Source organism: Ambystoma mexicanum, chromosome 9 (assembly GCF_040938575.1).
Source record: "Ambystoma mexicanum isolate Mex_15411 chromosome 9, UKY_AmexF1_1, whole genome shotgun sequence".
NCBI classification, from domain to species: domain Eukaryota; kingdom Metazoa; phylum Chordata; class Amphibia; order Caudata; family Ambystomatidae; genus Ambystoma; species Ambystoma mexicanum.
The window spans coordinates 1501417211-1501444583 of NC_090931.1; the positions used below are offsets into that span (position 1 = coordinate 1501417211).

Here is a 27373-nt window from a genome sequence, read left to right on the forward strand (position 1 = left end):
TGTTCAGACAAAGGATCACTCTTTGGACGGCCCAGCTTGTGTTAAGGGATGTGACTCCATATTCTTGACTAAGTGCCTCTACTGGAGTTCCTTTTATCTTCTATTTGTTAAAGCCACTGAATGTAGGTAGAAGGCAAGGATCCTAAACCCGTACAATAAACTGGGCACGATGCTCTCCCTATACGTTCTCAATGTCACTGGGCCTAGTAAGATCGTTGTTTTGCTCTCCCCTGTTCCCCTCCCTTGCCTTGTCGTGCTCCAAAACACTTGTGTACGAGCGCAATAGAAATAAATTATCAATATCAATATACCTCCAATAATGCATTTACATTGGAGCCTCCATTGTTGGCTAAACATTGTTCGGCTACACACCATTTCCTCCATTTATTTATTTATTTGCTTCAATTCTTGAGTAACGTGCCACATCGCCTGAAGGCTTCAAGGCACACAATATGCGAGGAATACACATCTTAGCATAATAATTCAACCCAGGGTTCTTCTTTAGGTAGAATCGTAAATACCAATATTGCTCAATCACCTCGAGGGGTTTCCCATCAAGTTTCCAACCTCTCAAAAACATAAATTCGGTTTTCTTTATGTTAATCGTCATATTGTTTTCCTTCACATAAAGATGTAGAGCCTCGATGGATCTCTGTAGTCCCACTGGAGTTAAGTTGAACAATACAGTATTGTTTGCGTATGCTAGCCATCCCGTGGAGATGTTGCTTACATTCACGGATGGTACATAAGGCTTCAGGAAGATCTGCAGCATATAAATTATATAGAATTGGGGCTAGCCCACATCCCTGTTTCCAGCCTGCATTAGTATCACAGAGACTTTCTATTTCCCCATTCTGGTTTAAACAAATGGAGACTGATGTATTAGTATAAAGCCCCTTGATGTAGTATAGCAGTCAGGGTTCTATGCCCCATTTAGTTTGTTTTCCCCACAACAAGGGGCGTGAGACACTATCGAAAGCTTGACTGAAATCTATATAACAGCCATAGAGGTTTTTACCAGCACGAGTCAATCTGGACTCTGCCATAAGACATTCCACTGCTAATATATTGCTCATGGTGCTGCAGTTCCTACGAAATCCTGTTTGGAAAGGTTCAAGTAAATCTTTCTCACACGCCCATTTCATTATTTCTTTATAGCTATAAACTATGGGAGTATATTCCATCTAGAGGTTCTAAGTGAAAGCTGATAGAAAATGAAAGTGGAGCTCGGGTTTATGATGCCATTAGGTACCCCAAGATGGAATATACCCCTTGACTGGTAGCTACCCACGCATAATGTTATGATGTCTATGGCCCCATGTCTTTTTCACACTTCATGAGTTGTCCCCAGGGACCGTCATTGCCGGGCGGTGGGAGGGGGAAGGCATGAGGGAAAGGTATATGAGAGTACAAATAAAGTTAACCACCCCCTAAGGAGAAACAAGTCCACCACCAACAAATACCCCCTGACCATCGCCATGGCAGTTCCCTAAGATAACCACGGCTCCTGTGCGGTGTAAGGAAGGCATGGTATCAAACAGCAAAGACAGACACAAGTGATCACAGTTCAAGAGTGTTTATTGAACTTCAATGGGTTGATCAAAAACCTATATAAGCCTAAATCTAAGGATGGGAGCAATCTATGACCATCACATAATTATAATGCAGTCCTATTGAAGTCTCTGTCAAAATAAAAGGACCTATACTAACAAACCTATTGCCAATCCTTACTTCTAAATATAAAAGGGTGTGGGACAATAGTGTATGCAAAAATAAAAGTGTTGAAGAAATAATACATCAGGACGTTTGAGCAGTTGGTTTACCTTCCCCATGTTTTCAGCACAGTGACACGTTTGGAATTCGCACACACTCTGGCTTCTTGGTCACGAGGATACAGTTCCAAGCATAGACATCTGGGTCTTCTGCTAAAGCATCTTTTCCAATAATAGTCTCTTACTACAGAGGGCCTGTCGTAACAAACAAATCTCAAAGTTCCATTCCTATTAAGATTTTCAAATGTACAAGTTCTCGCTTCTAATGTTCATCAGGGTCTCCCTCCTCCGGGCGTGATCTTCCTTTTTCTCACAATGTTCACACTTGGTCTCCCTCGCTCAGGCTCGGATCCTCTTGATATCTCAGTGTTTACATTTGGTCTCCCTCGTTCGGGTTCAGAGCATGGACCTCTTTTTTACCAAAATCGAAGACTTTTGACTAAGCAATGGGTTTTGCTTAAACCGCCGCAGGACCACGATTCACTTCACACAATGTTCTATTCAATCTTGTACTTTCGTTTCTCTTGGTCGGATACCTTACAGAGACCTTCGATTGAGCACATTCACATTGCCGGACCACTCTGTCAATGGTATTGCACCTTTCCTTCATAAGTTCAAACATTCATCGGCAGTTTAGCTTTACTTGCGTCTTTCATCACACCTGTTTAACAATGTTAATTCCAGTGCTCGTTATACAATGCTGCCGCTTGCAACCATGACTTCAACACAGACCGGTCTTGCATCGGTCTCCCCAACTCACCGGCTGTGTTGATCTCTCTGATGCTTCTTTGTTCTTGGAGTCAAGGACAATACCACAGGGGCTGCTGCTGTGCTCCTCCCTGCCATGGTCAGTTACACGGAGGGCCTTCGGTATCTCTGACACACAATGCATGATTCTTCAGTCTGGTTTCCTGGCCCTTTCTGCCTCAAAGGTTTCGTGAATGTAACGGTTTGTTGCCGAAAAGGTCAAGGGTATTTCCCTCCTTGCAAACCCTTCTTGGTTTCCCGTCTTTCTCCCCTTCAGCTGCCAACTGGAAACTGCTGTTCCTTCATGTGCTTTGCCTCACTCACAGTGTGCTCTCGTGCTCTGCCTTTAATCTGTATGGGGAAGTTTAATGGAAGTCAGATGGAGTGATTGTCAGCAATTGCCACACTTCACCTGACCATAGTAGCGGGACATGTCAGGTACACTGCTTGTGTGTTAGTCTGTTTTCTCCCAGAGCGGACTGTTCGTGTGGAAGTGTTGGAGAAGGGAAAGGGGGGGGGTAGGATCCAATGTATCCTTTCTGGCAGGATGGGGTAACAGTGTTGACAGGGCAGGGATAAAGTGCCTCGCCATCCGGTGTTCAACTCCCACTCCCAGAAGAACCCTCACCCAGGAGATCCTCCTGCACTGGTCGACCCCCAGAGTCTGGATCCAAAGGAGATGGATGTGCCCTGGCCACCTGAAAGACAGAACAGCGGACATTAGCGGGTGAGACACCTTCTGGTTTCTCACATACCCTTCCCCAATGTGATGCAACTGCATCTGTTTCCCAAGGAAACCGGGAAAGGAAATCGACATTCGCCTGGTCTTTGCCTTTTTGGTGTTCCAAAGTGAAACAGTTTGTTTGCAGGTCTAAGAACCATCGCATGACTTGAGGGTTAGAATCCTTTTGTTGGCGTATCAATACTAAAGGTGAATGGTCTGTGACAAGGGTGATCTTCCTTCCTAAAAGATAGTATTTTAAATGGGTGATTGCTCATTTGATGGCAAGGGCCTCTAACTCCAATACAGAGTAGATATTTTTATGTGGGGAGAGTTTTCGACTAGTGAATAGGATAGGGCGTTCTAATTCATTGAAGGTTACGATAAGACTGCTCCTAACCCTGTGAGCGAGGCATCAGTTTGTAACACAAACTCCTTTGAAAAGTCTACCACCTTTAGGATTGGGTTCTGGTACAAGGTTTGTTTAAAGTTTTTGTAACATATATTGTCCTCATCAGTACAATGAATCTTCTGGGGTTCAGCGTTCTTTAATTTGTGGGTTAACCTAGCTGTTTTATCCGAGAAATGAGGAATACACCTACAGTAATAACCAATCAATCCTAGGAACACCCACTTTTTCTCGTAGGGGCTGGACACTGCCATTCCCTACAAAGAAGCTGTGGAATTTCACTGCTGATTGGGCTAGCTTACATTAGGATGGATTGGCATTTAAGGCGGCTTTGCAGAGGGTTCTAATGATGGTATAAAGATGGAAGAGATGGTCTTCCCAGGTTTTACTGTAAATGACTATGGTCCTCATCACGAGTTGGCTGGTAGCCCTTAAATGCAGTGGTAACGAGGTTACCGCTGCATTTAGGGGTATGCCAAATCATGAGTATGGCGTGTTTACGCCAAGCTCAGAGCTGGGGGTAAACACGATAGAAATAATTATGATTCTCGGTGCAATAACCACGCAGTAATTCCACTGAAAATTCCACATTGGGTCCATAGGGAATGGGGAAAAACATTTACCGCCCAATCCTTGATCCGGCGGTAATACCGCTGGACAAGTGGGCTGTAACGCAATTAAAGTTGTGCGGTATCCCAGTCTGGATACCGCCCAACTCGTGATGAGGCCCCATGTCATTTGTAATGTAAATGACTATGTAAATGTAAATACAATGGGCCTCATTACACGGATGGCGGTGAACCATGGCGCTATTAGCCATGGTTCATGCCGGTAAAATACTGGCACCGCCTTGGTGGAAAGGGGAATTACCGCCCTATTCCAAGGTTGGCGGGGCGGTAATTCCCCCTTCCACCATTGCCCTTCCCCATTCCCATTTTTGCCCCATAGGGCTCTATGGGAATGGGGAAGGCGCTAATTACGGTACCGCAAATTGCAGTACCGTAATTAGCTCCCTGGTCCCTTTGCGGGTTGGATTTTTAACGCCTGCAAAAAGCAGGCGTTAAATTCCCCAACCCGCAAAGGGACCTCGTAGTAAGGCGGTAAGGATTTACCGGTACCGGTAAAATACTGGTACCGGTAATCCCTTACCGCCATCCATGTAATGAGGCCCAATGTAATGTAATGGAAATGGAAATGTAATGTAAATGAATATGACAAATGACTATGCACATAAATCTCTCCCATTCCAGTGCAAACATACTAAGGTAGATCCTTTGGACAGATATGTCTTGGTGTATGGGCCCCTAGCAGGGAGAGAAATTGTGTTGCTGAATGTTTACGGCCCTAATGTTGATGAATCTAGTTTTATACAGACATCTTGGACGAACTTGCCCAATATCCACTGATCCCTATATTGTGGGAGGATGGGGGGGGATTTTAACACTATCCTCGATTTGAAACTGGACAGACCCATCCACACTCAGAGAACTCATACGCGAGCTACCTCTACTATTAAAGAGGGCATGTGTTCCCTTGGGCTGGTGGATGCTTGGAGAAAATTACACACTGATGACCGCTCCTACTCATTTATTCGACGGTCCACGATTCCTTCTCCCATATTGACATGTGGTTCATCTCCAATACATTACTCGGAGGGGTTAGGGATGCCAGCATGCTGCCTCACACCTATTCTGACTATTCCCCAGTTAGTATCTCCATGACATTGCCAACACTTTCCAGGTCTCGTAACAACTGGCGCTTTAAACCGCTTGCACTGCAAGATGCAGAGTTTGCATCCACTATTGATGACCATGTGCAATTGTTCTATGAGCAAAATTTAGGCTCTGTACACTTGGGCGGTGTTCTCTGGGAAGCCTTCAAGGTCTTCATTCAGGGGATTGCGATGTCGGCAGAGTTCAGTGTCCTCTGACATAGCATACTACAGTGCGAGGACAGACTGCAGAGGCTAGAACGGGAGCTTGCTAATGATCCCCCTATGGCCACGTTGGCACAGATCAAGGAGGCCATCGACACTTTTAGGATCCATGCTGAGCGTGAAGTTAAATCATTTGATACCCCAATGTCCGCTAGGAGATACAGGGAGGGAGACAGACCTCGCAGACTGCTTCCTCGCATGGCGCGTCAAGAGAATGGCAACGGGTGCATCCCCCTCATAACAAACACCTTGAGTAACCTAGCTCACACACTCGAGGCCATCAATGAGGTGTTTGCAGGTTTCTATAAGGACCTATACACTAACAATGACACATGCGCGCGGGAAAAGATTGTTGTGTTTCTCGATACTCTTCCAATCCATCAGATATCACACGATACCAAGACCCTACTGGATCTCCCGCTCTCGCTATCCGACATTATTCAGGCAATAGACCATCTGCCATCTAGGAAGGCCCATGGTACTGATGGCCTTACAGCTGAATTTTGCAAACACTTCAAGGAGAACCTGGCCCTGCACCTTCTACAGGTCTGGCGAGAATCCCTTGTGTCCGTCAATCCCTGGCACCATGCACAAGGCAGTTATCACGGTTTTGCTGAAACCGGAGAAACTTGTGGGTCTATGGTTTACCTATCGGCCCCTATCATTAATTAGCTGATGAAGAGGACCAGCTCACATAATGACAATGCTACCATATGCAGGAGGGCTGCTCCATGATCAAGAGGGCCAGTTCACATAATGACGATGCCACATATGCATAAGTGCTGCTCCAGGATGAAGAGAACCAGCTCACAGAAGGATGATGCCATCATATGAATAAGTGCTGCTCCAGGGTGAAGAGGACCAGCTCACAGAAGGATGATGCCACCATATGCAGAAGGGCTGCTCCAGGATTAAGAGGACCAGCTCACAGGAAGACGATGCCACCATATGCATAAGTGCTGCTCCATGATGAAGAGGACCAGCTCACAGAAGGATGACCCCAGGATGCTGAAGGGCTGCTCCAGGATGAAGAGGACCAGCCAACATAAGGATGACCCCAGGATGCAGAAGGGCTGCTCCAGGATGAAGAGGAGAATCCAACATGAGGATGACCCCATGATGCAGAAGAGCTGCTCCATGATGAAAGCCAGCTCACAGAAGGACGATGCCAACATATGCAGAAGGGCTACCCCATGATGAAGAGGACCAGCAAACAGAAGGACGATGCCAAAATATGCAGAAGAGGTGCTCCATGATGAAGAGGACCAGCTCACAGAAGGACGATGCCAACATATGCAGAAGGGCTGCTCCATGATGAAGAGGACCAGCCAACAGAAATATGATGCCACCATATGCAGAAGGGCTTCTCTATGAGGAGGACCAGCTCAGAGAAGGGCAATGCTACCAGATGCAGGAGGGCTGATCCATGATGAAGAGGGCCAGTTCACATAATGACGATGCCACCATATGCATAAGTGCTGCTCCAGGATGAAGAGGACCAGCTCACAGAAGGAGGATGCCAACATATGCAGAAGGGCTGCCCCATGATGAAGAGGACCAGCCAACAGAAATATGATGCCACCATATGCAGAGGGGCTTCTCTATGATGAGGACCAGCTCAGAGAAGGACAATGCCACCATATGCAGAAGGGCTACTCCATGATGAAGAGGACCAGCTCACAGAAGGACAATGCCATCATATGGAGAAGGGCTGCTCCATGATGAAGAGGACAAGTTCACAGAAGGATGATGCCACCATATGCAGGATGGTTGTTCCTGATGAGGAGGACCAGCTCACAGAAGGATGGTGCCACCATATGCAGAAGGGGCGCTCCATGATGAAGAGGACCAGCTCACAGAAGGATGGTGCCACCATATGCAGAAGGGCTCCTCCATGATGAAAAGGACCAGCTTGAAAGCTGATCCCACCATATGCAGAGGGGCTACTCCATGAAGAAGAGAACCAGCTCACAGAAGGAAGATGCCATGATGCAGAAGGTCTGCTCCATGATGAAGCAGAAAGGAAGTGCATCATGAATCGGCATCTCCAAGCTGGGAATGTGCAGGGAGCTCTCTGCAGAACTGACTGTGTGCCCTTCCAGGACGACACTTTGCACATACCCAATACAATAAACCAATGTCCTCCATTTTGCTATGTTTGCATCTGATATTCTTTCTTCCAAACACTTGCAGCGTGGCAGATAGCCTGTGCAGTATGCAGCCTTTCAGTCAAGTATGCCAACTGTGTTCTGCTCTATGCTCTGATCACCAATGTGCCACAGGTGTGGACAACCCCTGTGATACAATCTTAGCCTTCAACCATGATACAGTTAAACCAAGGAAGAAGCAGGGCACATATTACCCCAGTAATTTCAGGCCCAGTACTAGTGGGGCCTGGGAGGCCTGCTCGCCCAAAGGGAGATCACTGACCTCCACGGCTCTTCCCACCTCAGGACACACCAATTGCATTTACCTGTGACAGCCGAAGCAGCTTAAATCTGCAAGAATAAGAATATATAGCATAAAGATCTCATGTCTGTTTCACTTTGTGTCTATTGAATTGTTTTCCAATGTTACTCTGCATATTGTCTGTGGCCAATCGAATACACGCTCATGTAAAGATTACAAAAATCTCCCCTCAAGTTAAATTAATCTCTCCCTCTAAACATGCACTCACTGACCTGTTCCAGTAGATGTGTGTGTTGAATATGAGTGGCCACCTGGAGAACCTCTTCCTCTCCCTAGATAAATGAATCGGGAGGGAATGAGCTCTCCAGGGAAACCCTCTGGGGTAAAAAACCCTGATCGCCTCAGTGGATGTAATCTTCTATATTGCACTGGATGGGGTGAGTTTCCGTTGCGGTTCCAGGTGACTGAATGCAAATACAACAAGGAAATAAGAAAGGTAAAGAATATAGAACAATAGGTTCAGGAGTAGAAATAGAGGTGAAATGATCTGGATATAGGATAAGGAAATAATTACCCTATGGAGATAGGAGATGTGCAATGAGGTATTCAGAACAGCGAGAATGCGAATTCCTTCTGAATGATTAAAATATAGAAGAAAGAAGGTTGAAGGTATTGAGTTTCCTAAATGTCGAAGTATGTTCAATCGATTGGTGAAAGGAATCTAAAATACCTGCGAAGCAGAATTCAGTCGTAAAAAATTACATGTGAACCTTGTTGTAGGAGTTCTGGAATCGGCTGTGAGCCGGAAGAGAAAAGAAGAGACGTGATGAGAAAAAGGCAGTGCTAACTAAGGCGTCAGAGCTAAACTAAGCGTGCAAAAAGATACCTGATAAGCAAGTTCCAATCGTGAGATAAGTCGGAAATGGGTCCGAAGTGAATTGCCGGGAAATGTCCGGAGAGACTGGACCGATAATGCCGGCTCAATACGTCCAGACTGGAATGAAGGTAAGCGATCCCGGATGGCTAGAAAAGGATCAGGTCTGAGTCGACCGCTGGCTCGAAAGGAACGGGTGTGACAAGGCGGAGCCTCAATTCCAGAGGAGCGGTTGGGAAGCTTTGAAAACACAGAGACAGAGAAGTATTATAATCATACAATAGGAGTTGTAGCAAGTAGTAAAGCCTAGGGGCGAACTTACGGAGCGCTGACTGTAAGGAGTAGCAACGCACTCGAGCGTTGTGCATGTCGGCAGATAACCAGAACTTTGCTGAGGGGGCGGAGCCTTGGTTGCAGGCATCCACTGCAAGGCTGGAATGCTGCAACCTGCCGGAGCCGCCATCTTGGGAGAAACAATGGCTGCCATCCGTGCCTGTGACCATCGGTGCCACAAAGACCATCTCCTTCTGTGAGATATGACACTCCCCTCCATAGTCCCAGCATCAACAGGGCACAGTGATAGGTGTGACATCACCGGCGAGCATTGTCGGATGCTATCACACCCCCCCCCCTCCAAAGTCCCAGCATCAGCAGGGCAAAGTGACAGGTGTGACGTCACCGGGGAACATTGTTGGATGCTATCACACACCCCCCTCCATAGTCCCAGCATCAGCAGGGCATATTAGAGCACCGGGATATAGGAATGACATATCAAGGACTTTCAAGGGGATCTGCTTTCTCAGACTGCAGACGTGCATCCATGGACACAAGGGGGATATCTGTAATATATTTCTTGCTTTCAACCTGTTTACTGCACATTTTACAAAAAAAGGTGTTATTGTTAAACAATGACACTCAATTTATGGAAGGCAAAAGCATCAAGGATTGAATTGGCCCTGCAAAGGCAAGGAAATCAAACGTATGGATTATTTTCTAATTTCAAGTAATGAATTAAAAGAAAACATTTGTGGGAAGAGAAGAAGAAATAAAATCAGAAATAATCTGCAAAGGGATTGGAGCATATATATTTACTTGAATGCAAAAATGTTCTTTCAAAAACTAAAAAAGAAAGTTTTATTTACAAAATTGACAAATGGACAAGTGGTCTGTTGAAAAGTTGGATTCATGAAAAATAATTGGGGGAAAAACAAAATGATGATAAACTGCTATATCTAAAGTAGAAAAATGTTCCATTGCAAGTTTCCTTCCTGCCAAAGGGTTGACAGCTCTTCAGAGTGTAGGTCCAATAGGTTTCACATCTAAAAGAATCTTTCCCCACGCCTGGGATGGTGCAGTATGTGTTCCAGTCCTTGGGAGCTCAGTTAACTCACTGCATGCCGTCACTTCAAAAAATGTGGGTCTGCTGAAGATTTCATGTTTTAATTTTAGATGTTAGATGAATGTTTTATGTGTGGCAGAACCTGAAAGCGTTATATCTACAGATTAATCGGTAGTACTGGTGATTCACGCTATGCCATATTAGTTGAAGTGCACATTGCTCCTTATCTGATTGTTAAATAATATATCATCTTCTGAGTAACACATTATCTTGTATTGAATTTAATATCTTGCTACAGCCGATACGTCTTTCGACACTTGGTCATTTTCAGGGCAAACATCTTCTTGTGTTGTTTCCCTTGTTGAAGCTTGTATCTAGACCTAATGGTCAGATCTGTGTCCTGTAAAGTTTGGTGGAACTGAGTCGTGTTCGCGCAACTTGATTATGTCCTTGTAAGATGGTTATCTTTCAGAATTGGCATATATCCCCAGGCTCTACACTCTTTAATACTGATTTGATCTTCACAGCAATACTTTTCCGACCTTGGAAGGCCCGGTTATTCCCCCTGCGCGGGACCTGCAGCCGGTACGTCCCCATTCCCATTTGAGTCCCTATGGGGAGGATGGTAACAGCGGTACCATTCATAACGGTACCGTTGCTACCATCCTGCTCTTCTCGCGGGTGCCGTTCTGCACGCGTGGTCTGGCCAGGCATGCAGAGTGCAGAGCGGCACTAGCGAGCAAACTCGTAATGTTGCGGTATGGCAACAACGGCCCTGGTAGCACTACTGGCGCCATTGTTGCCTTACCGCAACAGTCATAATGAGGCCCAAAGTTTTTTAAGAGATATTGAACAGAATTGTAGGTTTTTATTAAAGGTTTTATTAAAAGCATGTCTAAACATGGGGTTGCTCAGGAACACTCACCAGATTTCTTCGGTGTAGAATGGCGTAATGATAGTTAGAAGATGGTGGATGGCCGGATGGCCATCACCTGGATGCTTATTGTTACTGAGGTTTCATACGTACAAACTCTCTGGTTATTCATGGCATAGGAAATTTTATTTGCCCTGTTTATGACCTATATTTCCCTGCTTGGGAGAGCAGAAAGAGCAGCTCCTTGAACGCATTCTGTGAGTGTTTGCGGCATACGGCTTGGACAAGTTGGATGCAAAAGCTTGCCGTTATTTAAAAGGAAATGAGTTCTGAAAACCTGTTATCCTTCCGAACTGAATTCTGTTGTTGCTGAGTGCAAACCACCTAGCTGTGCGCATACAGACTCATGGATCGCCGCCGTGCCTGCGTGGGAGCAGGAGAACACAATGCACTGTGACATATCATTACATCACACACAGCCTAGCAGCGAGGAAACCACTGCCTACTTAATGGCTGAGATTCCAACGCTGCTACGCTATGTGCCGATTAGCATTGTAAAAAGTGCAGCTAATGCCATCCCCGCCCGTTTTGATACTTATGAACATGGCGCGCCGCTGGCTTAGCTGGCTCAATGTCTAAATCAGTATAATCTGGGACAGCTGCCCGCGCAGTCTCGTTAGAGGCTGGCACGCGGCAGTAACTGTTGTTTATGCTTCTTTTCATGGTTACCGAAAGCGCTGCTATAAGCGTGGTTTTTACGGCGGCCATGTTGTGCTGTACGAATCTCTATAGACTAGCTTCTGTAGTAAGCATCTGTGCTGTTGAATCACATTCCAGATGTTCTTTTTAAAAAAATAAATGAAGTATCTATATATCTGCTTCATGTCTGGTCGGGTATATTGGCAGAATACACTCAAAAGTACAATAGATGTAGATGATTATATAACTTCTTGATATTCTCACTTAGTCGAATAGGCAACAAACGACCCATTCAAAACCAACCAACTATGTGGGAATGTCTATAGACCAAAGCGTGGTAGTGTTGTTGATTCATTAGTGAATATACATTATGGAGATCAATGTCACAAAATGAAAAATACATAATGCATAAGTACTGTCCTACATTATACATACTTATTCATTAATGAGCATGGTATTTAAGGATCGATGTCACAACAAGATGGAGTGCATCATACATAAGTACTGCCATATATCAAACATTTACTCATATGGTAGTGAAGTCTTCCACATAAACAGGTTCATTCTATACTTGTGTTTAGGCCTCTGGTTACAGAGTCCAAATGCTGTATCCATCGTTGCTCAAGTTTCCTAAATTGGAGACCGTGGTCTCCTCCTCTAGCCAGGGTAGGAATTGTCTGAATCACAAACCAAAGGAAATCATCATGTTTGTGTTTCGCTTTTACAAAGTGGTCCACCATGGGTTTTTCTGGTACTATATTTACAGCAGCCGTGGCTTTGGTAGTATGGCATGGTAGATGTACTCTATTTACAGCAGCTGTGGCGTTGGTAGTATGGCATGGTAGATGTACTCTATTTACAGCAGCTGTGGCGTTGGTAGTATGGTATGGTAGATGCATTCTATTTACAGCCGCTGTGGCAGTGGTAGTATGGTATGGTAGATGCACTCTATTTACAGCAGCTGTCACGGTGGTAGTATGGTAAAGTAAATGTACTATATTTACAGTAGCCATCGCGTTGGTAGTATGGCATGCTAGTTGTACTCTATTTACAGCGGCCGTGGCGGTGGTAGTATGGTATGGTAGATGCACTCTATTTGCATTAGCTGTGGCATTGGTAGACAGGTATGATAGATGTACTCTATTTACAGCAGCTGTGGCATTGATAGTCTGGTATGATAGATGTACTCCATTTACAGCAGCCGTGGCATTGGTAGTATGGTATGATAGATGTACTCTATTTATAGCGGCCGTGGCGTTGGTAGTATGGTATGGTATGGTAGATGTACTATTTACAGCAGCCTTGGTGTTGGTAGTATGGTATGATAGATGTACTCTATTTACAGCAGCTGTGGTGGTGGTAGTATTGTATGGTGTATGTACTCTATTTACAGCAGCCGTGGCGGTCGTCGTATGGTATGGTAGATGCACTCTATTTACAGCAGCTGTGGCGGTGGTAGTATGGTATGGTAGAAATTATTCACAGGCCGGTGGCCTACAGGGACCTGTGTTTGACCTCATGTTCACAGGTTTGAATCCTGCCAGGTCCACTAAGCTCCTCAGCCTTACGAGGGTGATGAAAATGAGCACCATTAAGTTAGGTAACAATAAACCTCTGTTATCTGTCAATAGTGCCAAGATACCCCTCTGGTTGTTATGGTGCGCTCCGGAAATACACCCATTATGTTATTTAGAGGCTGTCATGTGTATTATTTTTTAGGACCACTTATCACTTCATATATTTCTACTTTTGTGCATATTTCATATTTCTGATAGTATTAATATTGTATGGTGAATCAGCATGCATTAGTGTTTAGCATCGTTATTGGGTTAATCTCTGAATAAGTAAGTAGGGGTTTGGCTGCTTCCAATGGTGTGGCTTTTAGTTTGTAAATATGTTTTTTTTCCATTTCTTACAAGTTAATGATAACATTATTTTACATTGTAGATAATTTCAATTCATTTATACCGGCGTGACCTGTTTTGTAATCATTTCTAGGATTATTCATGCCTAACTTCATTATCAAGTGTGAACAGGAACAGGTGATCCCCTGTTCATCCAGAACTATTAAGGACATCTCCTCTCTCGCCCCAGCTCTAGCCGGTCTCTGTTACCACTCATTTGCCACTGGCTGTTTCCCTTCATCCCTCAAGCACTCCCTTGTGCACCTTCTCCTACAAAAAGCCATCTGTGGACCCTTCCTGCCCAGATAACTATTGCCCCAACTCTACCACCCCCTTCCTGGGCACAACCTTGGGAAGGTTTGCTTTCCCCCAACTGATCCATCCCACTGAACTCGCTGGTTGCCTCCATGACCATCAATCTGTATTCCGGGCATCCAGAGGCACGGAAACTGCTCTCCTGAACACACATGATTGGCGGACCTCCTTCCTAACTAACCACCCTTCCAGGTGCAACTGGGACCTTTCTTCACCACTGTTTCACATTCTACCTGTGGCATTCCCCAGGGCTCTATCCTCTCGCCATGGCTCTTCAATATCTACTTCACCCCTCTTGCCCACTGATCTCCTCATTTCCAGTGCGATGCTGATGACAGTTTACCTTCAAACTTCCCTCTACTACCTCCTCCTCCTCCTCTCTCATTCCCGACTGTCTGACTGCTATTCAGGCATGGTGGGCTGCTAATGATCTCCGCCTTAATGCCAGTAAGACTGAGATCCTTCTGATTGGGACCCCTGCACCCTGTTTCCCTCCTGCCTTCTGGCTGCCCTCCTTGAGCCCTCTACGTCACCTTCCAGCAAGGCCAAGAATCTTGCAGTCATCTTCAACTCCTCTCTCTCACTTACCCCTCACATCTTGGACCTTGCCAAGAAGGCCCATTTTCAGCTTCATCTCCTCAGAGGCATTCGGCATTTCCTTACCTTTCCCCAGAAGCTCAATGTCTCCAGAGCTCTGGTCCTCTCCAGGCTGGACTACTCAATCTGCCTCTTTCCTCCCTCCGGCCCCTGCAGCCATTCCAAAATAGGGCGGCAAGGCTTATCCTTGGCCTCAAGCACAGGTACCACATCTCTCCTGCTCTAAAATCTCTCCACTGGCTCCTGGCAGCTGCAAGGATCAAATTCAAGACCCTCTGCATAATACACAAGGCTTTCTGGGGCCTGGGACCCCACTATCTCCAAATCTCTCTCCCCAAATTGCTCCCTGTTTGAGCCCTCCGCTTCTCTAGCTCAAACTCTCTGCTGATCCAACGCTTCTCCAGCCAGAGAGTGGGGGGCAGGTCTCTCTCTTCGGGTGGTGCCTCTCTTTGAAACAGCCTCCCTGTCCCTCTCAAACTTAAACCAGAATTCTCAAAACTCTCCTTTTCTCTAACTCCTTCCCTCTCACCCTCCCTACCTAATCCCCCCACTGCCGCTGAGGTTACAGGCTCTCTGACCAGTCTACACCAACACCCAACACCCCCCTCCCCACCGGCACTTCCCTCTGAAATAGATGGAATCTTTAGAGCTACCTGGACCTGGTGGATCATTTGCTGACTTAGCTTGCTCGCTCTTTCTGCAGTCTCTTCCCTCTCTGTGCCTGTCTCTATGTGTGTCTGTGTCTCTCTCTCTCTCTCTCTGGGAGATGGCCGCATTGAGACATTTGAGAGTAAGTAAATGTACATTTTCTGACTAACCTGGCCCTTACCGTTCACGGGCAAAGGTGAAAAGAACAGCTTGTACACTTGTGGTCTTGATGTTTCTTGAGACTGATGAGTAAGGCAGGTGATTCAGAAAGTGACTGTCTACCATAACTGAAAGGAACAATGACCCCAGACAATTAAAAAAAATGTTTTAAAATCTGCCACTCTGTTGGGGTAGCCCTCCTGCTCCTAATGCTTCTTCTACTATATGAGTAGAGAGTCGCTGCTTTTGGGAGACCGGCAGCATTTTAGAGGGTGTAAGGCCGGGTCTCAGGCTACGGATGTGTATTGGGAGAGTTAAACTTGCTTTGTACACATCTAGGTGAGTACAAGTTGCAATAGTGTTCCTGACTGCAGTGGAAATCATGTCCTATGCAGCGCTCAGCACAACACACCCATCTCCTGAGTCTTGCCTCGCAGAATGCCTGAGGGTGTGGACGCCATGAAGTTCATTTATTGTCATGATTAATGTTTGTCTCAGAGGTGGGAGAGGTGGAATTTTGTTGCGGGAGACTTTGCAGATTTGCTACAGTGGCATCATCCCTTTCTCCCACTCCCCAGCCTCTCCCCCCATTGCACGGGAGTGTAAATAAGTGTAAATGATATATATGGTGCACTGTCAGAACGTGTATCACCCCCATCAGCTGCTCATTATTCACTATGATTGTACATCCCCCTGCTAAGGTATTGCGCCACCCCCATCAGCTGCTCACTATTCACTATGATTGTACATCCCCCTGCTAAGGTATTGCGCCACCCCCATCAGCTGCTCACTATTCACTATGGTTGTAAATCCCCCTGCTAAGGTATTGCCCCACCCCCATCAGCTGCTCACAATTCACTATCATTGTGAATCACCCTGCTAAGGTATTGTGCAACTCGTCATTCTTATTCATTATGTGCAGTGTTTCTGATATAAGCATTCAGATTTATCTTCCAAAAATAAAATTATATGCTCTGCATGCCTGGCACAAGGCCCCATGAGATAAAATACACCTTTGCCCAGTCCTGTTTGCTGAAATGACAGCAAGCTGCATGCTGGGAATGCTAACACTTAAAGGACCATTTATAATGGGAGAAGTGAGACTACAACTCCCAGAAGCCAAAGCACTGTTGGCTAAAAGGCCAGAGTCGGCTGAAGGTGAGCCGAGTCACATGGGTCCAGTTGGCAGCAATGACTCCCGACCACATGAAAACAACAGGGAAGGCAACTCACCTGACCTGGCTCTTGCCCAGTCCCTTCCCTCCAGTGATCTTGAGTGGTTTCCTCTCCCGTGATCTTGTGTGGATTTCACCCTAGTGACCCTGGATGGATTTTTCTCCAGTCATCTATTGCACAATTCAGGATAACACCCACCCAGAAAGAGTCTAGGAGACAGTACGTCCTTCAGGATCCCAGCGTTGCACTGAGGCTGTTCCCAACAGGAGACACTAATCACCAGAACAGGAGACACAATCTCGTGCACATGTGCAGAATTGGTAGCCATGTTAGAGCTCTGTGTTAAGCTCTCTGCGGCCATAATGCGCCCGGGCTGATAAGACCATTATGCAGCTCCATTACAGGGAACACAATGAAAAGGGCGTCCCCATGTCTCACAGGCGCCCCAACATGTCGTCCATTTGATGCAGTGAACTGCCAATGAGAGATACATAGAGATTCATATAATTATGTCTTTCCCACACTATCTGTGCATTATTCTGTGACAGGTTTTTTAACTTCACTTTAACTACGGTGTTTTCACTAAATATATTCATTTTTGTCAGGTCTTTGTCATTTCTGTGTACTCATGAAAGTCAAAACTAAGACACACATTTGTATGCAGATGGTTCAAATCCAGGCTCCACTACTTAAAATGTGTGATTCTAAGCAAATAATGTCCTCTCACTGAGCCTTAACTGCCAACATTTGAAAGGATAATTCGCAGTCTACACTGTAGATAAAAAGCTTGAGTCACTCAGAGATCAAGAAGCTAAAGTGTCTCTGCACGATGTATCACAATTCCAACCATTCGTATATTGCACATGACATAGATATGTGTTGCTAGGTTCACTCATTACACTTATTACATGGTAGGCCTTCTGCCTGGTACGCAGCGCTGCGCACTGCAAGGACGACGCATCAGGCAGGAGTCAGTTGGTTCCAAGACTGACAAGCAGGAATTTGCTTATAACTTTTATTAGTTTGGTCACGTGGTCACCAACAGAACGAACCCTGGGAGATACCATGTTCCCAGGAGGGGTGACACACCACAGAAGGGTGTCTTCTAATCTTATAGAAAGGGCCCCACTAATCTTAGAACTAACTTCCTTTAAGCTAGTGCGCTGCATCAACATGAAGTTATGGCACTGTCCTGTTAGTGTGATAACAATACACATAATGGGCCTCATTAGGAGTATGGCGGTAAGGCAACAACGGCGCCGGTATCGCTACCGGCACCGTTATTACTGTACCACCATACAAGGAATACAGCTCGCGGGTGCCCTAGCAGCCACCTTGTCTGACCAGGTGGCCGTACCGGCACCCGCGAGCAGAACATGATCGTAGCAATGGTGCCGTTATGAATGGTAGCGCTGCTACCATCCTCCCCATTCCCATTGAGCCCTATGGGGGCTCAAATGGGAATGGGGACGTACCGGCTCTGTCACCCGCGTAAGGGGAATTACTGTGTCCGCCAAGGTCGGAATGGCCTGGTGATTCCACTTTTGCGGGTGCCGGAGCCGTGTTTGGGGGTAGCCATGCCGGTAAAACCAGCAAGGCTACCTCCAACCTCGTAATGAGGCCCAATGTATATGTTTAGGCAGGAGGGAGACAGGAGAGGGGTTAAAGTAAGTGAAAACCTCAACCTATCAGGGAGGGGGAAGAAAAGTGTCCATGTGGGCAACATCTGCGGCACTGGCAGAATTGAGAGAAGGGGGGGCTGCACACAGAGCAATGCATAATGCTAACCTTAACTTAAAAGAGAGCAGCGGTTTTGACCCCACCCTCCCTTACCAGAACGTTTACGGGGCTGGCCAAAAAAATGCCACAGGCAGCAGAGTCCATGCTGTTGTAACGTCTAACAGATGCATGCTGCAATGTGCCACGGACATGACGTTTGAGAGTTAAAAATTGGGCTGTGCTTAAGTACAGACAGGGCAAGAATTATCACTACCTACTAGTGTGCGTGGTTCTTCAGTTCAGCCTCTCTGTACTGCTAAAGGTAAATGCAGACTTCCGCATGGTGCATCTTAATATTTGACAACGGGGTCCTGCACCTCATTACCGCAGCTCTGCCGTGCTTCTAACATAGATGCCATCCCCGGATATCCCCCATGTCATAACACACTAGGGTCTGCCTTCGACACTGCAGGCTGCACAAAAAAGTATTGAAGACTTGGCACACTAGGACGTGATTGGACAGATTGTGCCCTGAGGGCCCAAAGAAAGAGAGTTGCTGAGTGTTGGCTGCATTTCGAGCACCGTGCTGCCTGTTTGACACATGATTCAATGCTGCTGTGACTCGCACACTACGAGCTTCAGAGGTCTTCCAGGGGACACGTCATACTGCTTCTGTGGCCATCGATCAGCTCCACATATGTTGCTCCTGCATCACTCTCAAATAAGGACATGGAGGAAAGGGGAACTAGGCAGATCAGGCAATTAACGGTGGACCAGACTGTGAGAGGTGGCGTATTCTAGCCTGGAAGAGTAATGTGAACCCTGCACCAATCTCAAACTGGCCAACATACTTTGGCGACAACTTGGACAGAACCAGATGTTTGGGGAGAAGCGTAAAGCCAGTCAGACTCTATCCCCTGGACCCAACACGGATGGAGTATTTTGATGCCAGTCCACAGAGCATTTAAAACGTTCTTGGGCTGCAGTAAGAGCCACAATTGCCTGTTTACAACCCTGTTGAATATCAAAAAGTAGTGCATCAAAATCTGGAAAGCATTCCAGATGGAATCCATATATACAGTGGAAAGGGCTATTCCCTAAAGAGCAATGCACAGCATTGTTATATGCAAAATCCGCCAATGTCGAGGGTTTAGCCCAATTATCACAAGCAGAAGAGATGAAACATTCTAAGTAACCCTCGAATTTTTGGTTCAACCTCTCCGTCTGTCCGTTCATTTGGGGGTTGTAGCCGATGCTCAAGGCTCACTTGAAATTTAAAGGTGAACAGACTAGTTTAGAATATCTGGATTTACACTTAGAAGCTCAATCTGAGACAATCGTATCCTGGAATCCATGGCAAATAAAAACATGATTGATGAATAAACAAGTAATTTGGGCTGCCGTGGGGATTCGGTGTAAAGCATGAAAGTGAGCCAATTTAGTTAAGTAGTCAATTGTTACCATTATGGCGGTGTGTTCGATTGAATAAGGTAGATCAATGATGAAATCTGTGGAGATCATTTGCCAAGGTCTCTTAGGTACTGCTGAGGACACCAACTGACCCAAATGTGACCTTCAGGGAACTTTGGTTTGTAGGCAGATTACACAGTTCGAAATATAATCCTGCATGTCAGATCCCATTTCAGGACACCAAAAATATCCCTGTAACAAGTCTAAGGTACTAGCTACTCATTGATGTCCGGCCATTACTGTGTCGTGGCACATCCTAAGACCTTCCTTTTGTAATGAAGAGGGCAGAAATAGTTTATGGTCATGAAAGAAAAAAACGTTGTCTTGAGTCAAATTATGTTTCCTAGTTAAGTGCTCACACATCCTGTTCAGTGACACAGTTTCCAATTTGACCATCTGCAAAACATGTGTTACAGCATAGAAAAACGTGGCCTTCGGGAATAACCTTTCTGGTTGAACTCTCGAATTGGAAGCACTGAGCTTTCTGGATAGGGAGTCTGCCATTAGATTGGCTCTCCCCGGTATTACCATAAAGGTAATATTTTAAGGGGAAACGAAATGCGCCCAATGGGCCTGCCGGCTGTTCTGGGTCTCCCCATATTGCAAACTCTTCAGGTTCTGGTGATCAGTTCTGACTTCAATGGGGTGTTTGGATCCTAAAAGGAGATGCCTCCACTGCTGAAAGGCTTGTTCGATGGCCAATAGTTCCTTTTCTATAACCGTGTAATTGATTTCTGCTGGTGATAAAGTCTTAGAGATGTACACAATGGGCATTCCTCCCCACTTGCTGATGTGTGTTTCAGTACCGCTCCCAAAACACAAGAGGAGGCATCCGTCTCTACAATAAAGCCCTTACCTTGGTCGGAATTCTTGAGGATTGGAGTGGGAGAAAAGGCTTTCTTTAATGTTTCAAAGGCGTGATCAGGGGACAGGGTCCATGTGAATCTAACACCCTTCTTCAACAGAGCTGTCAGTGGTAGGATTACTTTGGAAAATATGCTACAAATTTACAATACAAGTTTGCAAATCCTATAAATTGTTTCAGTTCTTTCATGGAACGTGGTGGCATCCATTCCTGAATAGCCAATATTTTATTGGGGTTCATAGAAATCTCTCTGGAGGACAACACGTATCCGAGATACGTGACTTCTTCTCCATCAAATTCGCACTTCTCCAATTCCTTCAACCGTTGTAATACTCATCAGACTTGACTTGCATGTTCAGAAGGGTCATGAGAGAACACCAGGATATCAACAAGATACACCACTATGGAATGGAGTAGGAGATCTTCAAAGAGGTGGTCCATAAAACGCTGGAATATTGTGGGGGGAATTTGAGAGTATGAATGGCATGTCTTTATATTCAAAGTGTTCAAAAGGGTTTAGAATGTCATCTTCCATTTATCTATAACACAGAGGGTATAATTTATAGACCGACTAGGGTCAATCTTGCATTCCTACCGTGGATCGGAAATCATGGTAACACACTATCACGGTTTGAGGAGAAAACATTCTACTAAACATATTGTATATGTATAGTTAATACCTTATACACGCTAAACAGGCTGTCCCTACCAGAACAACACCCTTTCTCTGTCTCTCCGCAGGCTCACCCTAGCATTGGGTGTAGCACCGCCTATCTAAAAGGGATAGAATGGAGAAGCTTTCCCTAATCCAACTGTCACAATTAAAAGGCCAGTTCCAAGTAGCTGGTAGCAAACTGTATGGGCATTCTACAATCAGATAATGTCAAATTCTGGGGTTTACTAGAGCTCTCTGTGCACTGTAATGTATCATTCTGTATTAGCCAATGCAGTGCCAGCTGCTAGGTATCTCCATAAACTTGAAGTGGTATACAAACACACATGTACAGCTCCTTATCTATAGGGGCCTAAAAAAGCAAAAAATTATACAAAAAAGATCTGCAACAAGGGATCTATGGCAGACCCGATAGGTCAATCAGGTCTAACTGAACTTATGATGTCTATGACAGGTTACTCAATACACAGCTCATCAGTAGCATGAGACCAGCGCGTGCTATAAAAAAGTTTGACCGGTTTCATAACCATAACAATTTAGGTCATCTTCATCAGGACGCAGTAGTGGTTCAATGTGATGGGGTCTTGTCTCCCTCATGGGCTGGAAAAGGAGCCCACTGTGGTGCTTCTTGGTCCTAGGAAAAGGTGAAAGAAACAAGGAGGTGGGGGTCACTATTTTGCCCCTTGCGGCACCATGCTAATAACAACACTATGCATATTATGGTAATCAGTGTATGTATTTCTTCACTAAGTTTATAAAATTATAACAAGTGGTCTAGGCAAAAAAGAAACCTTTTGTATTTCCAATCTTATGCCTGCTCTCTTAAACACAAAAGGGGAGGGTAGGACAGAGGTGGTGGGAAGGGGATGTCGGGAGTGCTTTGTATGCTTGTGCTACGCTTGCTATCATCACCGTAAACATGCATGAGTGGTATTCCTTATGCGCATACCGTGAGTCATGCATGCATAACATGGATTGTTGCTTACCACCGTTGCGTGGCGGACCCTCACTCATGGACTGCCCGTAGTTCTGAGTGCAGGCATGCAATGTCTTATGATCCTGTTGGTCAAAGGCAGAAGTGTGAATTCAAAACACATGTCTATGTTAAAACGGATGTAAAATGTATTGCATGTAAGTGTGCTATATTTTATCGCAAAATGCTTATCAGCAAGGAAGTATAACTCGATACACGTTCTTGTCTGTACTCAAACCTGTACATCTATTTTCAGAAGGTACCCGCTTTCATATCGTAAGGCAGGCCTCGTGGATGGGCTGGCTGTATTGCTCTGAAAGCCCTTCCTAAAGGGAAGGGAAAACAGGGAACGCGTTGGCACGCTACAGTAATCTAGATGAGCATACTTGTTTCTAGACAAAACCCCCCGGGGGCGGGAGCTTACCATAACTGGACGGCGGTGTGATTCAGGACGCCGTGTCCATTGCTACGGTTGCGATGTGCAACTGGTGGTGGGCGTAGCTAGCTAAGGTGAAAGGAGCGGCCGGCATAGTAACGCGGCTCTATGGATTGAGCGCCATCTTGTGGACATCTTGAGTCAGGCCCTTCATTGGAAGGTGTATGCTGAGGTGCCGCGAGATGATGCCTTCGCGGGGTGTACCAGAATAAGCTTTTAAATTGATAAATCTATAATTTTATACATTCATAAATTAAATACATGTCATACCACCTATTTCTCTAAAAAAAGTTACGTTCCAGTGTTACGGTCAAAGATGGCTAATAATGCCTGTATATAATGACTGGGCAACATGAAAGTAATCCAAGAATGTCAGGTTTAGGTATGGTGTAAGGTATGGTGTCGTTAGTCCAAAAGTGTTGCATGGGGCCACTTAGCCTGTGATTCACAGAGGCGGATCTTAGATACATATCGGGGCTCAGCACGCGGTCTGATCTGCATGTGCGATAGGTGCCTCAAAAAGGCTCATCTGACGCTAAGTGGGCAGTTTCTATGGATACCTGTGCGAGGATGCAGCTTAGAGTGTCATATCTAGCTAAAGACATGGTCTATGCAATAATTTGTGGATGTTCACTTTATCACGATCATCGTGGGAGAACGGCTAACTCGTTCCATTGGATTTGTTCATTAAGTCCTTCCTTATGTGTATTGAGTCTAAATATCCAATTTTGTTCTCTCCTGAGTAGGATGTTGTGATAGTTACCAACCCTCTTGGGCATTTGTATCTTTTCGATGACTGTCCATTTGAATTCTTCCGGGCGGTGTCCTGCTGTTATGAAGTGATTTACCAATGGAGCCGTGAGTTTTTTTGTCCTGAGGCAAGACCGGTGTTCAATCATTAGTTTCTTTATCGGTCTCATCGTCACCCGCACGTATTGCAGTCTGCATGGACATACTATCAGGTATATTACTCCTGAAGTATTGCAGTTGGTGAGATGGCATTGTATCCAGGGGTTCTTCAGTCCCAAATCAATTTCTTTGGTCCGTTCAGTTTGTGGACACATAGAGCAAGCGCCACATGGAGAGTGTCCGGTCGGCGGGGTGCACTGCCAGATGGTAGCAGGATGCACTTATTTGACTTCACGTAGGGTTTTAACAAGTTTGTCTCTAATGTTGGATCTCCGTTTAAGGGCAAAATTGGGTTCTTCCAATGTATGTTGTCCAGTTTTTAAGATAGGCCACAGGGTCTTAATTTCCCTTTTTATTTTGCTGACCATAGGAGAATAGCTTAGGACTGCCATGATGTTGTCATGTCGAGGTGGTTTCGGGTGCTGTTGTGAATTCATGCTTCTGGGGATATTGCGTGCTCTCCTGTAGGTGGTGTCAATGATCCTCTTTGGGTAACCCCTGTTAGCAAGTTGTACCTTCGCATTTTTGCCTTGATCTTCGTAGTCTGCTGTTTGGGTGCACAATCTTCTATATCTAAGAAATTGGCCAAAGGGCAAATTTTCTTTTAGTGCCTGTGGGTGATAACTCGAATATGTCAGCAAGGAATTCCTGTCAGTTTCTTTTTTGTACACCTTGGAACACAATTTCTCTTCCACAGCAGTGATATGCAGGTCCAAAAAATTGATTGTTTTTTTTGCTAAAATCCAACGTACATTTCAAATGCGGATTTTGTATGTTGAGCCAGGCATGAAATGCTTTTAAATCTTGTTTGGTGCCTGTAAATACCAGGAAGACATTGGGCCTCATTACACGGAAGGCGGTAATGGTTAACGGCCACCGTTAATGGTAACGGTGACCGTTAACCATTACCGCCTTACTACGAAGTCCCTTAGCGGGTTGGTGCTTTAACGCCTGCTTTTTGCAGGCGTTAAAAACCAACCCGCTAAGGGACCTCGGAGCTAATTACGGCACCGCAAAATTGCGGTGCCGTAATTAGCGCCTTCCCCATTCCCATAGAGCCCTATAGGGCAGAAATGGGAATGGGGAAGGGCAATGGCGGAAGGGGGATTTTCTGCCCCACCAACCTTGGAAAGGGGCGGTAAATCCCCTTTCCGCCAAGGCGGTGCCGGTATTTTACCGGCATGAGCCATGGCGCTAATAGCGCCATGGCTCACCGCCTTCCGTGTAATGAGGCCCATTGTCTATATACCTTTTCCAGAGTTTAATTGTGTCTAGAAAAGGATTGGACTCATTATAGATGGATTCACATTCAAAGGCATTGACATACAGGTTTGCAAGGCTGGGGGCAAAGGTGGCTCCCACGGCCGTCTCTGAAATCTGTTGGTAATAGATATCATTGCATATGAAAAAATTCCTTGTTAGGGCTATTTCCGCCACTTCTGTTATCAGCCCACGTGGTGTATTGTGTAGTTCAATCCCTGATTCCAATAGGTGTCTCACCATCGATAAAGTTGCTTGTTGGGGTATTTTAGTATATAATGACTTGATATCCATGAATTGGACAGTGTCCAGTAAATTCAACATTGCAGTTCTGAACTTTTTGATGAAATAATCTACAAACTGTGAGATGGGTTCCAAAATAGATTGTGTTCCAGATACTATGGGTCTACCCGGAGGCGGCTTGATCCCTCTATGTATTTTAGGGGTGGAGTAGAAGGCCGGTATTCGGGGATGCAGTGGTGTGAGGAAAGCTGCCTCTTTGGCGCTAATATGTCCTTCAGCCTCAGCTTCTTCAATTGATTAGCTGGGTTACCTGGAAGGGTACGGTAACTTATCAGATCTTGTAAGAGTTTATTCACCATGTCATTGTAATCTGCAGTATCCATCACAACAGTGGCTCCTCCCTTATCTACCGGTTTTATGAAAATGGCTTCATTATCTGCAGGCTTTTTAATGCTACCAGTTGTTCTTTGGTGCAGTTTGAATGTACAAACGGTATGTTAGTTTCCATTTTACTAATGCTCTTTAAAAGAGCTTGTTCAAAAGTGGTTGACTCCACAGTATTGGTGCCATATGGTGGGTAGAATTGTGAAGGTGGCTTCAGGCCGGTGGCATCTTGTTTTTCTGCTGTGCCTTCTTGAAAGTATTGTTTCAATCTGATTTTTCTCATGAGTTGATTGACCTCTATTCTTGTTTGAAATGGGTCGTAATGAGCTGTCGGCACAAAAAAAAGGCCTTTTTGTAAAATGCCCTCTTCTGGTTTGGTTAGTGTGTATGATGACAGGTTCACTGCTAATGAGCCATTGGTTGTAGTCGCCTGCGCCCTGTGCTGCGGGTGATTTACGGTGATTGGCCTTGCAATTGTTGTTTGCCTCTGTTGCCCCCTGGTTGTCCTAGAAAAGGAGGGTTAGCCGGTGGCGACGTTGCCTGATTCATGTTGAAATGTACTCTGGGATTCCCGGATCTGTTAGAGGACCCAGATGAAGAGCATGATCAAGTTCTTCTCACCCCTCTCTGCATGTTTTGAAATCTAAGCTGGGAGGCATCACGCCTGGCCTGTTTTGCTTCATCTGAAACATATTCAGCATCCACATAGGGGTAAATTTTCTCATGGGAGAATGCCGCCAGATCCTTCTTGAGTTTGGTCAATTTTTTATTTAGATTGAAGTCTTTAAATTCTTTCAAAGATGTCTCTAGTGCCAATAATTTAACAGTGTAAATGTCCAGGGATATCTTAACTTTCAAGGAACCACTCTTATCGTTTAGTTCTTTTATAAGTTGTTCTGTCACTGTTGTTGCTGTGTTAATGATAAGAATGAGCCGTTATAGTTTGTTATACTTTTGAGTAAAGACAGCAGATTCCAAAGCAACCAGATGCAATTTGCAAAATGCAATCAGTGGCAATATTTGAATAAAGCCAACAAAATCAGAGACATCTAGATTCGATATTCAGAAAATACAGTCAGAATGCTACTTTTAAAAGCATCTCGTTTTTTAGTTTAGCATGAGGGTGAGAAAGACCTAACATTGAAGAACAGCACATATTTTTGCAAACATCTAGATTTGTAGTTCAGAATGAGGGTGAGAATGGCCTAACAATGGAGTCAGCCAGCAATTGTCAGGAAGCAAACAGATTAGAGATTGAGGGCCAGAGTGAAGTGATACTGCATCAGATTAGACAAGTGGGAAGTTAAAGCAAAGGGAGAGAGGAAAGCCAAAACAAAAACTTTCGATAGTATTGATCGCAAGATATTATGGAACAAATTAATTAAATGGAAGTGCTTGCCAAGTCTTCTCTTGGCCATCAAAGATCTCCATACAAACACCAACATAAGAATCGGGCTCGACCACTTCGGAAGACTTTCACCTGCAATCAAAACTTTTTGCGGGGTAAAAGAAGGATGCCCTTTGGCATCTATTATCTTCAATCTATTCTTATCCGATATTGATCAAAGCTTAGAAGGTGTTACCTCGTTTCCCCCAAAAATCAACGACTTCCATATTGGACGTCTGCATTATGCAGACGACCTAATTCTATTGGACACAACACCAATTGGCCTTCAGTGCAACTTGAATGCCCTTGAGGAATACGTCAAGAGGAATGGGCTCACTATCAACACAGCCAAGTCGTAGATCTTAGTACTACAAGAGCAAAGGGGAAATAATGTACGAAACCAACCAAAATTCCGATGGCACCTAGGTGACATGACATTGAACACCACAATGCAACTAAATATCTGGGAATGATC

General features: G+C 45.2%; 1 protein-coding gene across 1 annotated transcript in view; it reads right to left on the minus strand.

Annotated features, from left to right (window-relative positions):
- The window catches only part of LOC138489326 (zinc finger protein 850-like), a 424223-nt gene extending 407410 nt beyond the window's left edge, over window positions 1-16813 (minus strand). The window contains exon 1 of the mRNA XM_069617026.1: window positions 16637-16813. The gene's annotated coding sequence lies outside the window, so the exon portion shown is untranslated. The remainder of the gene's footprint in view (window positions 1-16636) is intronic.
- Between the last annotated feature and the right edge of the window lie 10560 nt (window positions 16814-27373).